Genomic DNA, 16,885 nt, shown 5'->3' on the forward strand with positions numbered 1-16,885 from the left:
TGTAATTCATATTTCGTACAACTATATATATATATATATATATATATATATATATATATATATATATATATATATATATATATATATATATATATATATATATATATATATATATATATATATAATGGTTGACACATTTAACGGCGACGCATAGCATTAGCGGTGACTTTTTGAGTATTATCGATGAACCAACAACGACGACCTTTTCGCGGCGACCCGTCGCCACTAATACCTATGCTTTGTCGCCACTAAAGGACTTTATTCTTGTAGTGTTAGTTTTCTTGGTTGCTGTAAGTTTTTCTAATTTAGCTAAATGAGGCTGATTTTTAGGTTCTCTTATTACTTCCATTTATGTTTTACTAAATATATTTCCTGCTTCCCCTAGGATTAGGTAAAAAAAAATAGAAGGTTCTCATATAACATCCATTTATGTTTTATGAAATATTGCTGATATACTGCATCCCCTTGGATTCGGTAGGAAAAAAATAAATAAATAAATAAATAAATAAATAAATAAATAAATAAAAAAGCATCCTCTTGACAGCCTACGCCCACGCCCAACACCAACTTACACCACACCACAGGGCCCATTGTGTAATGGCAAACAGTGGAACACTAATAATATTTTGGGTTACAAAGTTTAAACCTAGAATATTTTTTACGGAATTCGGCACTTCAACCGCTAGTTAGTATTGAATTACTGCTTGAGCCTATTGACACAGTGAGCTAAGTAATCATTAAAGATTGTTGTGTTCTCATATTTGAGTTCTTTAGATCAAAGTTCCCAACAGTCACTTCAAAGCTCACTTTTCTGTTGGTTGCGGTGTTGTTCTGCTTTCCCCAAGGGTCACAAAGCATTCCACTCTGTTCTGTCAAGAGAAACTTCTGAATGTTGAATGGTTCATCATGCTGTCATATTTTGCTGCTCTACTTCATTTGTTTGGATCAAGTGCTGGTGCGTTTCAATGTTCTCTCTTCAATGCATGCATTCTTTTTTCATTGAGCATCTGGGTTTTAGTGCTGTTGAGTTTTAAGCAGTAGCTATTCATGAAGTCCGATCTTATATTCCTGTCTCAAGGCAGCTTCTTTTTTTGGATTTTGGTTCTGCGGTGGCTTTTCTCTCCGTTTGGTATCTTGTTTATAAATGGTGTACCTTGCTAGAGGGTTGTATTTAATACTATTAGCTATTAAAAAAATATCATTCCAGAATTAAACTACACAGATAAGGCAAGAAATTATTTCATTCCAGATTTGACAATTTGGAATACCAAGAAAACTCATATTTACAACGTTTTATTCAAAGAAGTGAATATTTAATGTTGACGACATTATTTTCTTTGGAGGGTCGATTGTTGAGACTCAAATATGTCTGTGATCGTTTTCATGAAGAATATATATCATAAAAGTAGCAAATATGAGTTTCCTCATGAAATTGTGGACTTGTGGTGGTATTTTAAAGCTAAAGATACCTCATTATGGTGTTGCAGACAGACGTTGGTGGATTTACAGGACCATATATCCATGGTGGTTATTCAAAGGCATGGACATTTTCCTTGATATTTATCAAACACAGCTAGACAAATTTGTTTATAAATACACACATATGAATGTTGAATTATCAAGCCAAACATATCTTCAATGGCAAACCAACTCTTCCTGCTTTTAAACCTATGCTTGCTACTATTGCTTCTACCTTTATCAATTCAAGCCGAATCTGAAGGCAAGCGACAGGTACATGTTTTTATTCCAACATTTTAAGACATATTCATACCCACAATAATCAATACAATTTGTATGACAATAAAAAGGAATCCCCCGCATATATAGAGGCCGCCTTATCTTAATTTTTTTTTGAAACAGCCGAAATTTTATAGAGCACCCCAAATAACGAGAAGCTAAAAGGGGGCAGGATAAAAGAAACAGTACAATAACAAAGTACAAAAACAAAATACAGATTAAAGAGATGGGGAAATATCCCAGTCTTCCCACCTCTCACAGTTGCCACTCCCTCTACATTTCACCCATAGGAATACAAGGGATTTAATGTTCTCCACTACTCGATTAGGCGCAATAAACATTCCTTTAAAAATTCGTTCATTTCTGGCTCTCCATAGGCACCATATGAGACAATAGCATATTGCTGTGAGCCTTACCTTACTCTTCCCATTACCTCTCTAGTTCGCTGCAAATTGTATCAAGTCTCCGACTGTTTCCATCTGAGGTCAGGGCCGGTCCAAACGTATATGGGGCCCGGGGCGAAAAGAAAAAAAAAGGGCCCCTTACAGACAAATATAATAAAGATTCAAAAAAAATATCATTTATTCTTCATTATAAACGCGTTCAATTAACAATAACAAATAAGCCAAATTGTTTATTTTTGAGTTATTTTGAGTTTGAACCAACTTTAGGCCCTAAAAATCATTTTGGTAATAATTTTTTTTATATATATAGACTACATAGCTCAGAAAATTTGGGCCCCTTGGATTCGTGGGCCCTGGGCAGTCGCCCGGGTTGCCCACCGTCTGAACCGGCCCTGTCTGAGGTCTGATGATGTTGCACCATTGAAAAATCATATTCCTCACCATAGTTGCGTAAGGACACTTAACTAGCAGGTGGTCACAACACTCGTCTCCGCTAATACACGAGCTACAATAAGTAGAGCCTAACTTCAAGCCCCTACGATTGAGTTCTATGGCCGAAGGAATCCTCCCCATGTTGGCTCTCCAAACAAAAGCAGATACCTTTATCGGAACAGTTTTCCCCCAACTAATTCTCAGTTCACCTGCATTTGTGATTGATTTGTTTTCAATTCTGCTTCTCATTAAACCAACACAGTAGTCCCCATCAGGTGCAAGGGTACACCGAAACTGGTCCTCTCCATTACTAGGGGTCGTATTAGCGATATCCCTCAGTAGAAGGTTGTATTGTACTAACAAGCCAGCCGAACTAGGGCATACATACCACCTACCTGTAAACCCGTTTTCCCTAATGCGCTCAGCCACCGAACACGATTTTTTCCTCTCCAGCTCGTATAGACCCGGGTATTTTTCTTTGAGAGTGGTGTTTCCCACCCAATAATCTCTCCAAAATTGCGTTTCCGTCCCAGACTTGACAAATTTTTTTAAAATATTGTTGTACCCGATCCCCAATTCTTCAATATCATTTTTAATGTTTGCAATGTTTCCCCATACTCCAGCAATCTTCTTTTTATGTAAATATGCCATTGGTTTGTTTCTGAGATTATGAATCCCACTAATGACCCTAGCCCAAAGTCATTTCGGCTCTTTATTTAGACGCCACCACCACTTAATCAACAAAGCGATATTTAGAGATCTGATGGACCCAATCCCCAGTCCCCCATGCTCCTTTGGTGAAGTGACCTTCTCCCATGACACCCAATTAATTTTCCTGTTTCCTTCCGATCCTCCCCACAAGAATCTACGCCGAATCTTTTCCAGGGACTCCACAACTCTCTTAGGTGCCCTAAATAGGGACATAAATTACGTTGGTAAATTCCCAAGAACAGCTTTTACAAGCGTAAGGCGCCCTCCAAATGACAGGGTCCTGGATTTCCACCCTGAGAGCTTAGACTGGAATTTTTCTATTATAGGCGTCCAATATTTTGCTTGGTTCATATTTGCACCAATAGTGACGCCAAGATATTTAAACGGCATAGTTCCCGCCTCACAGCCCAAGATATTCGCCCATTGAGATGTTTCAGTCGCCGAAGCACCAGTACCAAATACTTTTGATTTAATGAACCTTGCACGGATCCTCAAGTGCCTTATCTTAAATAAAAAGGGAAATTCTAACATGTGCCATAAGGGCACAAATGACAAACATTAATTAATGACAAATCGTATGATAATTAAATATGAAATGCATTAATTGTAAGGATTATTAATATAGTTATATGTGAAATACATTAATAATCTCCATAATAAATGTATTTTGTATTAAATTATGGTAATATTTTCATAATTAATATGATCCCTTACGCACACATTAGAAAATCTCTAAATAAAAATGCTTCCGATTCAATTGATAAGCAATCGTTATTTATTTTGAATGTCAAGAAATTGTATAACTAAAAGAAAAGCTAGCGAGAAACTAGCTAGGGATACATGGTGTATATAGGCCCGTCGAAGTAACTGGTATCATGCAGGTATAAGTGGTGTATATGGGACACAATACTCTAGACGATGCATCTGCCTCCTCCCTTCACTTGAGCATGCTACAACAAGTTATTGGCAGGTCACTACCTCATTTTAATCTCTATATTTAATGTACAACATGATATTTCTTATGTTAGAGTTTCAAATGTTCCCAACATTTGAACAGACACTAGCACAAGAACTATGGACATTGATATAAGAGGTTAAATGGAAACCATAATTAAAGTGATTTCGTTAATTTTAAATTTGGAAGGTTTGATATTTTTGACATTTGACAAGCATGCAGGGATTCAGCGAACCATATGCTTCAAAGATACAATATGCTTCAAAGATACACTAAAAGCTTCCATGGATTTGCAGCAAGACTTACTGAAGAGGAGGCTGCAAAACTTTTAGGTGCACATATATATGTGTCATTAAACATGCAGGAGATCATATGAATTCATTTTAAGCTTGGAAATTTCATATATACATATAGGGATGGAGGGGATTGTTTCTGTGTTCCCAAGCAGAATGAACAAAATGGCAACAACAAGTTCATGGGATTTCTTAGGTTTTCCTATTACAGCCAAAAGATCAACAAAGGAAAGTGATATCATTATAGGGGTTTTTGACTCGGGCATTTGGCAGGAATCACCTACTTTCAGTGATAAAGGATATGGTCCTCCACCTGCTAAATGGAAGGGGATTTGCGAAGCCAATTTCACTTGCAATAAGTAACAATTAATTTTCTTTATATGTATATTTGTTTAAATCCTGCACCAATTTTTTTTCAGATCATTTACAATGCATTGCATTCTATAAAGTTTTATGGATTGCTACATCATCTTTCTTCATACAAATCCACGAAGTTTTCCTACAATGCATTAAATCCTCAAAAGTTCAATATATATAACATTATAAATGTTAATTTATAGTATTTACTTAAAAAATAGAAAACTTTTTTTTTCTGTTGAATACCTAAGTGTTCATTAAACTTCAAATCCATTGAATGCCAAATTGCAAATACACTTATCACCAAATTCAACTCTGTCATTGAACTTCCCATTGTGGATGCTATCAATGTTACGAGTTTCTGATTTTTTTTCTTGGTAATGTAAACAACATAATTGGAGCTCGACATTTTAAGGCAGACGGAATGTACGACCCAAAAGAGTTCAAATCACCACGCGACGATGATGGTCATGGATCCCACACCGCATCCACCGCTGCAGGAAACATAGTATCGAATGTGAATCTTCTTAGCCTCCACTCAGGAACAGCTCGTGGGGGTGTGCCCAGGGCCATAATCGTAGTATATAAAATTTGTTGCACTACAAGGAAAAAGGTCATTACCAGCGCCAAAAGTCGCCGGTAATACTAATAACGGCGACGCGTCGCCGGTACTAAGTCGCCGCTACTGCCTCGTCGCTATTGATCAGTTTGTCGCCTCTAATGAAAAAAGTCGCCGCTATTGATTATGACGCCGCTAATGAGTATTGTCGCCGCTAATAAGCTAGTCGCTGGTAATGACGTCTGTCGCCGGCAAAAGTGTCGCCGGTAATAACTTCTGTCGCCGGTAAAAGTGTCGCCGGTAATTTTTTTTCAAATTTTTTTTTTAATAATGATTTTGGTTGCAAACAAACATCCAAATACAATTAAATATCAATATTCGATTAAATATCAAAACCAATAGTGTCGAAGCTAATTACAAAACAAACATCCTATTAAATATCAAACATAATAGTGTCAATGCAAATTACAAACAAACATCCAAAAATAATTAAATATCAAAAGTCATAATATCCGAGTAGCAAAACAACAAATTTTTACAATCTACCAAGTAGCAAAACGAGACAACATATGCAAATAAAACCCATCCTTACATGCCATCATCGTCGTTCCCATCGTTTCCTTGATTATTTTGGGATTGAAAAAACGAATAAAGTTCATCCCTACATGTCGGGTCGGCGAGCATTGCACGAAGATTTTCCAACTACATAATTAATAACAATATATATAAACTTATAAGTTAGATCGTCAAACATAAACAAAAACTATCAAAATACATTGCTATTTCTAAACAAAGATAGAAAATCAAAGTACATTGCTATATTTTGCACTTGGGACAAAAACCAAATTACCAAACTTTTTAGCAAATAACCACCACAAAACCAAAACTACCAAATCTACATGCATTTTACGATGCTAAAGTAGATTGCTATTTTATTTGTGATGGTTGTGATGGTGGTTGTGATGGTTGCGAAGGCTGTGGAATCGTCGGGTGAGCAGAAGGTTTGCGGCCAATGCCCCTAATGTGGCCACGTCGCTCTCCTAATACTTTCTGGAACGTAGCTCTTTCTTGAGCGGGTGTTAACTCACTTTCACGTTGAGTTTGTTCTAACAGCTCTTCAACTAACCGATTCTGTAACTCCCAAAAGTGAGTAACAATTAAGTATAAATAAACATTTAAATATATGATAAAATTATAATTAAATACTTACATATTGTTGTTCCGATTCAGCAGTAACAAATACACCATTCTTATCGGTATGAGCTTTGCGAAATGTTTCCACTCTCTTAAGGTTCTGTTTAGTTTAAAAATTAGATTATATTTTAAATAAATAATTACATGTATCGTACGGTACCTTCTTATAGCAAGTACTGCTATACGAGCTCAAATCCCCACGATTCACATTTGTTTGCTTTTCACGGATTTTTTTGTTCCTTTCTGAAGCAATTATGTGTTCGTGAGTTTGAAAATACTCAACTATCTTCGCACAGTTATCAACAAGCATACCATCCGGAGGATTGGCCAATGCTCTCGGGATATCTTCATACCCTCCGACCATCTTGAAATATTCTTTTGCGTCGGCTTTACGCTCTCGATAACCTTTTGACAAGGCTGCTTGAAAACTCTCTGTCAATAGAGTAGCTTGTGCATCCTAGTACATTTGATTGAGATCAAACTTTGTCTACAAAAAAAAAAGTTAACCAAGTAAAAGACAATTATAGTTAAACCTATAAAATATATTTAAATAAATAATTACCGCTAAATGTTGTAATATAGTGTCCTTTATATCAGGGGAAACTCTTTTCCAACTCCATTTGTCAAAAGGGACCATCTGCCACATTGTTTTCCCAACTTCTCGGGAAAACATGTCTCCCGCCTCTCCTACGGGATTAAATGTGATATCCCTATCATATTGCATGCCTATTGGTTTCCCCTGGTTCTGCAAGATTGCTTTTTCAAGCTTTATATTTTTTGCTTTTCCTCGAACTTTCCTTCAGGCACGTCCCTCAACTACAAATGTAATTAAAAATTATTAGAAACGATATTTAATTTATGATAATTGAACAAAAATAGTAAATAAAAATTCATGATAAGACTTACCGTCCTGCTCGTGCTGGCCAGGACCTCTACCACCTGGGAAAGGTGGGTCCTTAGCTCCGTCTCCCCCATGTCCACGACCCATGACAGCAGCCATGGTAAACATAAACAAAAGCCACACTCTCATCATTTCCTGAAAAATTATAAGATATACAAATACAATTTTTATTATAGATACACATTACATAGAAATAAACATTTAGATAGGAATAAACATTTAGATAGGAATAAACATTTCTATTTAAACTAGAAATCCAAATAAAGTTCATATTACAAACACATATTACAAATACACATTACATAAGAACTATTCTAATCAGAATCTTCCTCATATCCTTCAGTGTCTTCTTCGGTATCATAGTCAGAATCGGTGTCATCGTAATCAGTCTCGCAATCAGAAACATCATTGACTCTACGAGTTGGTGGAGGAACTTCAGATGCACTTTCTACATCAACAATGACTCTAGGAATATTTTGAAAGTACATGCTGAAATCGATAAAAAGTGGAGCATCGGATGAAGAGATATTTTGAAGTACATCGATATCGTCTACATTTTCGTGTGAGACATTGTCAACATTTTGAACAAGGTCATCGTTCGATGGTAGATCCCAAATACTTTGATGATTAACATGCTTGACAACACACTGATGGTTATTGTTTGGCTCTCTGATGTAGAACACTTGTTTGGCTTGTGACGCATATATGAGTTGATCATCTTTGTATGCTTCGCGTCGTGTGTCGATACTGGTGAAACTATCACTAGAAATAACTCCTGTTCGAGTATCAAACCATTTGCAACGAAATAGTACAGTTGAATAGTCATGTGTATACCTCAACTCTATGATCTCTTCTAACTGGCCATAATATTTCTCGCCTTTCTCACCCACCGCTAAAACCCCAGAGTTTTGTGTTGTACGTTGTGTGTCACGACTAAGTACCATAAACCTAACACCATTGACTATGCATGCGGTGTAAGAATAGGCATTCATTTGCGGGCCCATTGCAAGAACCGACAACTCTTTGTGGAATTCTGGAGATTTTTCTATTTTCATTTGATGAACCTAACAATTATAAATTAATATGTATTATGTATTCGTTAGATCAATGAAACAAATTTGTTTATTAATTTATATTACCTTTATTAATTTATATTACCTTGATATGCATTAACTTTGCTAGAAACTCAAGGGAAGAAAAGATGCAACCAATATACAATTGAGTTTCCATTTCTTCCAACAATTGTGCAAAATCATCATCCACACCGCTACCCCTTGTATTCGAGGTTCCTTCATCGAGGTTGGTATCATTTTCTCTCGACTCCCACATCACATCGTCGATTAAATCAGTCATTTCGTTACTTGGCAAGACGACTAGGGGAATAAAAGATTCACCGTGATAGATCCAAATTTTGTACGCCTTACTGAAACCATTTATAAATATATGGCGTTCAACTGCAGTCGGGTACTTGAAGTAACGGTTATCACATTTTTCACACGCACATCTGATTTTACCATTACTATCAAGGTGCGACTTGGACTTCTCGATAAAAGCTTTGAGTCCTGCTTGGAACTCGGGATGGTTTCGATATGGATTAGTAGTCTAGCTTTTATCAATAGACCTGATATTGCTGAAACATAATTTTGGGTTTAGAGTTTAGTATACAGAATTAGCATTGTTTTTTTTCCAATCCACATTTTTTTTACATCTAAAATAATACAAAAATTAAGTAAAAAAAATAAAAATAATAAATTAAAATTTTTATTTATGCATTTTTTTAATTAATTTTAATTAAAATTAGTTGTAAGTTTTTAAATAATTTTATAATAGACATTATGTTGTTGTGTTGTTCTTTTTTGCCGTCAAGATTAAAATATATATAAGTTTTTAAACAATTTTATAATTTTTTTTGTGTTTTTTTTTCCAATTATAACAATAATTTATAAGTTAACTATATAACCTATTGGTTAATTAATTTGGAGTTAGCTTCGCTAAAAACTAGAAACTTTCTAGTTTTTGTATATAAGTTTTTAAACAATTATATATATATATATATATATATATATATATATATATATATATATATATATATATATATGTGTGTGTGTGTGTGTGTGTGTGTGTGTTTTCTCCAATTATAACATTAATTAATTTTTATTTTCTTTTCAATTATAGCATCCTACTTATAAGAAAACCACATAATTTTACATAATACATAAGAAGATGAAATTCACATACTTTTTCATACATATACCACATATACACCAAATACAAATACATACACATACACACAAAATAACATCCTACTTAAACCAAATACACATAATTTCACATATACACATAATTTCACAATCATATATTACATTTACAACAAACATACATACATTCACATACACACAATAACATTCTACTTATAACAAATACATACAATTTCTACCAAATACTAATATACCACATATACATCAAACACACATACATTGGAATATATATACCAAATTCACATATATTCAAACAAATACGAAATATACAATCTAATTTTCACATATGATAATTTTCACATAATTTCACATATAAATACAAAATTCACAAAACAAAATGAAATAATAGAACCTGTAGTGGCGGAAATCAACGGATATGTAGCCGGAAAAACTAGTCTTCACCCGAAATTACCCTCACTGAAAAAACTGAACAACACCACCAAAATCACTGGAATTGATCAATGTATTGCAATTTAGTCATCAAAATCAGCTTTTAATAATTATCAAATGTCCCTAAAGGCTAAACTACAACTGTAAGCTATACAACTAATTGCAATTCAATAACCACAAACAAAAAATTGAATAACTTGCTTCTAATCCAAAACAACACCACCTATTATCATTCAATCACTAGATAAAGCTACAAATCGAAATTAACATACAAAATAAAAATGAAATCACCAAATAAACTTACCTTTCTTCAAGAAATGGAGGTAGAAATTGGTCCCAAAGGCTTTAACCACACCTAGAGATACTTGCTTGGAACAATGTGGGGAGAAATTTGCTTGGAAGAAGCAAATTGAAGAGGAAATCGGCGAAATGGTGAAGGAAATTGGAAGCAAACAGAAAGGAAAATGAAGAAGGGAGGGTTTCTGCGTGCGTTTTTTTTTTTTTATCTGCGAGAGGCAATAGCGGCGACACCTTTAGCGGCGACACCAGACCCTTTACCGGCGACAATTAGTAATAGCGGCGACAAACTGAAGGGAAGGGTACCGCGTCATTTTTAGTGAGCTATTAGCGGAGACTTTTTTTAACCTTTAGCGGCGACTTCTGTGTCGCCGGTATTAGGTTAGACAGGATAAGACACCCCACCCGTTGGATTGAATATCTCATCGAACGGTTGAGATGCAACAGAGGGGGAAAGTGCGGATTCGGGTGGCAACCCTTTAGCGGCAACACTATTACCGGCGACTTTATCTAAAGTCGCCGGTAAAGCCTCTTGTCGCCAGTAATAGTGTCGCCACTAAAGAGTATATTTCTTGTAGTGTTGGACAAACAGGTGCGCAACTGAAGATGTTCTTTCCGCTTTTGAAGCTGCCATTGCTGATGGTGTTGACATAATCAGCGTTTCTGTTGGCTCACCAGCTGCCGAAGATCTTTTCCAAAATCCTTTCTCTATTGGTTCATTTCATGCCATGCAGAATGGAATATTGACTGTACAATCCGCAGCAAACCAAGGCCCAATGCCACAAACTATCAGCAGTGTTGTTCCATGGATTCTTTCGGTAGCTGCCAGCACTAAAAACCCGGATTTAATATCCTCGATAAAACTAGGAAATGGTATAGTTGTTAATGTAAGTACTATATATCTATCTTTAACACAACTAGTTAGCATTTGTTAAGAAAAAACCTATTTGCATGTTTCATGATCATCGTGAAGGATGGAAACTAAAATCAAAATTAACTTCTTCATTCTTATCGCAGGGAGTTTCAGTAAACCCATTTACGCTTCATGGGATGTATCCTTTGATCTATGCTGGAGATGTTCCGAATGTCATGGCTGGTTTCAATGGCTCAGTATCAAGGTAAAATACGATTTCCTTGAATAAATTTACATTTGCTTTTGTACCTTAATCATGTTTCCTTGATGATTAACAGGTTTTGCTCCCCAAACTCGTTAGACAAGAATTTAGTGAAGGGAAAAATAATATTGTGTGATGCTGTATCAAGCGGAGAAACTGAAATGATGGCTGGTGCTGTTGGGTCTATTATGAAATATCCTGGACCGTATTTTGACGCTGTGGCTTCTTATACTTTGCCTGTTAGTGTTGTCAACTCTGATCAAGCAATAAGAATTGCCCGCTACATAAAATCAACAAGGTTAATTAATATATAAAAACCACTTACTGACATGTATCTATTCCAATCACCAGAGATTATTTGCATATAACCAGCGAATTTCATAATTCATTACAGAAATGCAACAGCAGTAATAATGAAGAGCAAAGACGTCAAGAATGCTTCTGCCCCATTTGTTGCATCTTTCACATCAAGAGGTCCAAATCCAATAACTAAAAGCATTTTAAAGGTAATTCATGTTGTTTTGGGGATTATAAACTAGTGATCAGTAGTGACTGAAAGAAGTTAATACTTGTTTCTCAGAGTAATGATTATCCTTAAAAGAATTTCACCCTGTCATTCCTATTATCAGTCAAATGTAATTTTGTATGTTTGTGTTCATGTAACTCTTTTATAGGGTCTCTTATGTAAATTTGTTTTCTATATAATCAATTGTCTCCTCCCGTTTTGGGCAGTGAGTCATTTTACTACATGGTATCAGAGCGAAACATAATTCCCTCTCTTTTCACATTCCTCTTCTGCCGCTGCTAATCTCTTCCTCTCCTTTTCAGTTTAATCCTTTCTTCTCCCCATGTCTTCCTCATCTTCTTCCGATCCCACCATCACCATGAATTCCATCCTTCATCTTCTCACAATTAAACTATCATCCTCTAATTACCTATTATGGAAATATCAAGTCTCACATCTTCTCTCCTATCAGAACCTGTTTGATCGTGTTGATGGGTCATCTACCCCTCCTACCCCTATGCTTATGGTTGCAGAAAAGATGGCTCCAAATCCAGATTATTCCACTTGGATGTCGGCAGATCAACGTGTCATAATCATCATTCAGGCCTCGCTAACCGAGGAGGCTTTCTTGGAGATTGTGGGTCTTTTCACCGCAAGAGAGATTTGGCTTGCACTCGAACGAGCATACGGTAACTCATCCATGGAACGGGTGCAAACTCTACGTGATCAGTTACGCCATTTAACTAAAGGTACATCCACGGTAACAAATTTTGGAAGAAAATTTAAAGCAATCTGCGATCAACTCGCTGCCATCGGTCACCCGGTTGATGAAACTGATAAAACTCATTGGTTTTTATGTGGTCTCGGTGCTTCATTTGAGACCTTCTCCACAGCTATTCGTGCCTCCCGGATGCCTTCTGTTTTTCGTGATCTTTTAGCACAGGCCGAGGGACATGAACTGTTTTTGCAGACTATACACAACAATGATACTCAGCCTCCGGTTGCTTACTCCGCTCAGCAACATCAGTCTGCTACTTTCCCTTCTGCACCTCCAACATATTCGGCTCCTTCTGGATATCGTGGTCGTAGTTATCGTGGCTCTCGTGGGGGGCGTGGACGTGGTCATCGACCCCCACATTGTCAGCTATGTCGCACTAACGGTCATTTTGCATCGTCATGCCCTCGTCTTGCTTCTTTTGTTGTCTCTCCACCACCCATTGACACGGATCTTGCCAGGGCTTTCAATACTCAGTACTCTATTCATCCTTCACATCCCGATTGGTATGTTGATTCGGGTGCTACCGATCACATGGTTTCATCTCCCGGATCTGTGCACAAAACCGAGCCCATTAGTAGAGAAGCATCTGTTATGTTTGGTAATGGTAATTACTTACCTGTTTCTTCTATTGGGACATCTTCGATCGCTAATGGGCTTCACTTACGCGATGTGTTGGTGGTTCCCCATCTTACGAAAAATTTATTATCTATTAGTAAGCTAACTCATGATAATGATGTGGATGTGGTATTTTCGAAATCTTCATTTTTTATTCAGAACTGCATGAAGAAATATGTGCTAGCTCAAGGGCGATGTGAAGATAGTCTCTATATTCTCATGTCCTCTCCACCATCGTCTGCATTTTTTGTGTAGTCTAGGCCACGAGACTCGTATGAACGTTGGCACTTGCGATTGGGACATATTTCTTTTGATATAATTACAATGTTAAATAAATTGGGACATTTATCAGTTTCATCCATTTTGCCAAAACCAGTTTCATGTTCTCCGTGCCAACTTGCTAAGTTTCATCGACTTCCGTTTGTGGAAAATCCCAAACGGACGTCACATATTTTAGACTTGATTCATTGTGACCTTTGGGATCCGTCACTGGTTTCTTCCGATGATGGATATCGTTATTATGTCATGTTTATGGATGATTTTTCTCGGTTTACGTGGTTTTACCCACTCAAAGTCAAATCTGATTTCTCCACGGTTTTTGATATGTTTATTAAATTCGTTCAGACACAATTTGATACCAAAATCAAGATTTTTCAAAGCGATGGTGGGACCGAATTTTTAAACCACAAAGTTAAAAAAATGTCTTACTAAAAACGGCACATTTCATCAAATATCATGTCCCTATACTCCGCAACAAAACGGTCGTGTGGAGCGCAAGCACCGTCATATTGTGGAAATGGGGCTTGCAATGATGTTCAATGTTCATATTCCACCATCTTATTGGGTGCATATATTTAGCACCGTGGTTTATATTATCAATCGTCTGCCTACGTGAGTATTGGCTCACCGCTCCCCCTTTGAGCTTTTATTCAAACGGACTCCGTCCTACATGAATTTCCGGCCACTTGGTTGTCGTGTTTATCCCTACTTACGAGATTATTCTGATCACAAGCTTTCACCACGCAGCATCCCGTGCATTTTTTGGGTTATCATGCTCAATACAAAGGATATAAATGTCTTCATCCGGTCACTTCTCGGATATTCATAACACGACATGCACGTTTCGATGAGGATACCTTCCCTTTTGGCACCCACAATGCTCCCACACCTCTCACTCAATTATCCATACACTCGTTCTTTGATGACTATCCTATCAAAACCCCACACCCTATCACCCCACCACCTGTGGTGTCACCATCTCAGCCCCCACCTACTGTGCCATGCACCTTGTGTGTGCCTCTAGCCCACACACCTCGCTCCAATCCTCAACCGCCCCCACCTATCAACACGCCTTCGCCCCAACCTGACGGATATAGGGAAAATTATGTCCCAAGAGAAAATGAAACAACCTATCTAGTACAGCACTCTTAATCCAGGTAAACATGCTATTGTTTTTCAAAAACAATACCATGTTTTCCTTATCTGATAAAAAGAAATGTGTTCATTTTAGTATGGAAAAAATCACTAAGAATCCAACTAAAAAAAGAAATCTATAACGGTTTTTGTAAATGATTTGACAACTCAAATAGTCACCAAAAGTTGTTTGTGCGAACCTCAAAGAGCTAAAGTCAAAGGTGACCATTTGAAAAGTTACCTAAGACAGCTGAGCTGACAGCAACGTGTGGAAGCAACAGTCACATGAGACCATGAGTGTTGGGACCATTTGAACAGTCGCCGAAGGATTTATGACATCTATCCTAAATGCTCTAAAAAAGTTATATTGACATTTGGAATAATTACCAAAGAATCCTTCGAGCCTTTGAATAGTCACAATCCTCTTTCACAAAAAATACAATATCTCTCATAGTCTCATATGATTATGATCATGTCTGTACTCTGTATCATGATCCACCAAGACAAACTTTGGAATTTCCTGATACCCAAGTTGACTGGGTTTCTATTGAACATTTCTCAATAATTCATGTTACAGTGTGAAAACATACACGATTTGGAATCATGTGCTGTAGTCCTACAGATAATGAATTTAACCAGATAACACTCATAATAATTGAAATTTTTGATTGGTTCAGCCAGACCTAGCAGCTCCAGGCGTAAGAATTCTAGCAGCATGGTCGCCTGCGGCTCCAATTACACATGTAGAAGGAGACCACAGAGCAGTAAACTTCAATATGATATCAGGAACATCAATGGCATGTCCGCATGTCAGTGGAATAGCTGCATATGTCAAATCATATAATCCGACATGGTCTCCTGCAGCCATTAAGTCGGCTCTCATGACAACAGGTAACATATATATCTAGCATTAGATATATCACACTCTACCTACGCTTCTGCAAAACATTTTTATGCCCAGTTGACGTATCTTACATTAAAATCAATTGCAGCTTCTGCTATGAGTTCCCTGATCAACACAGATGCTGAATTTGCATATGGAGCGGGCAACCTTAATCCAACGAAAGCTTTAAAACCCGGGCTGATATACGATGCAGTTGAAGTAGATTACGTTAGTGTTTTGTGCCAAGAAGGCTACAGCAGCAAAGATATAAGAATCATGACTGGGGTTAAAACTAGTAATTGCTCTCAACTCATGGAACAAGCAAAGGATCTAAACTACCCTACCTTTGTCATTTTGACACTGCGCAACAAAGTCGTTGATTTAAGTTTCAATAGAACTGTCACCAATGTCGGCTCTGCAACATCGACATATAGAGCTTCCATAACTCAACCGCTTGTTAGTGGTTTGATCATACAGGTTGAACCAGATGTCCTACACTTAAATCACATAGGGCAAAAGGTCTCCTTTACTGTGTTTGTGCAGGCAACCATACAGAATTTAGACAACCCAATTGTTTCTAGCGCTTTGATATGGGATGATGGAGTGCATCAAGTGAGGAGCCCCATCGTTGTGCATGTTCCATGATAGTCTTGAAATAGTGCAAATGTTATTGTATTAGACTTGTCGTTGTAAACTAACAAATGAAATACATATAACGGCTAGGGTTTCATATTATTATCAAAGAGAACTACAAATACAATGAAAAGGAAAGACATAATATATAGACAAGCTAATTAGGGTTTCCTAGCGAAAAGGCCCAATCATAAAACCCAATACAAAATAAAGCCCAAAATATTAGGTTAACATCCCCCTTCAAACTCACAATGCAACAGCAATAAGCATTGAGAGTTTGTCAGACAGAAAATGGAATCGAGAAGCAGTCAACGGCTTCATAAGAATATCAGCAATCTGCAAAGAGGAAGGAACATAAGGAAGGGAGATAGTGCCCTTCTGGAGATGATGATGTGTGAAATGACAGTCAATCTCAATGTGCTTTGTGCGCTCATGAAACACTGAATTCTTGGCAA

At 36.9% G+C, this 16,885-nt stretch overlaps 1 pseudogene; it reads left to right on the forward strand.

Moving 5' to 3' along the window:
• Positions 1-674: 674 nt before the first annotated feature.
• LOC111919879 (cucumisin-like) lies at positions 675-16,611 on the forward strand (annotated as a pseudogene).
• Positions 16,612-16,885: the final 274 nt, after the last annotated feature.

This window comes from Lactuca sativa, chromosome 8 (genome assembly GCF_002870075.4).
Source record: "Lactuca sativa cultivar Salinas chromosome 8, Lsat_Salinas_v11, whole genome shotgun sequence".
In the NCBI taxonomy this organism is placed as follows: domain Eukaryota; kingdom Viridiplantae; phylum Streptophyta; class Magnoliopsida; order Asterales; family Asteraceae; genus Lactuca; species Lactuca sativa.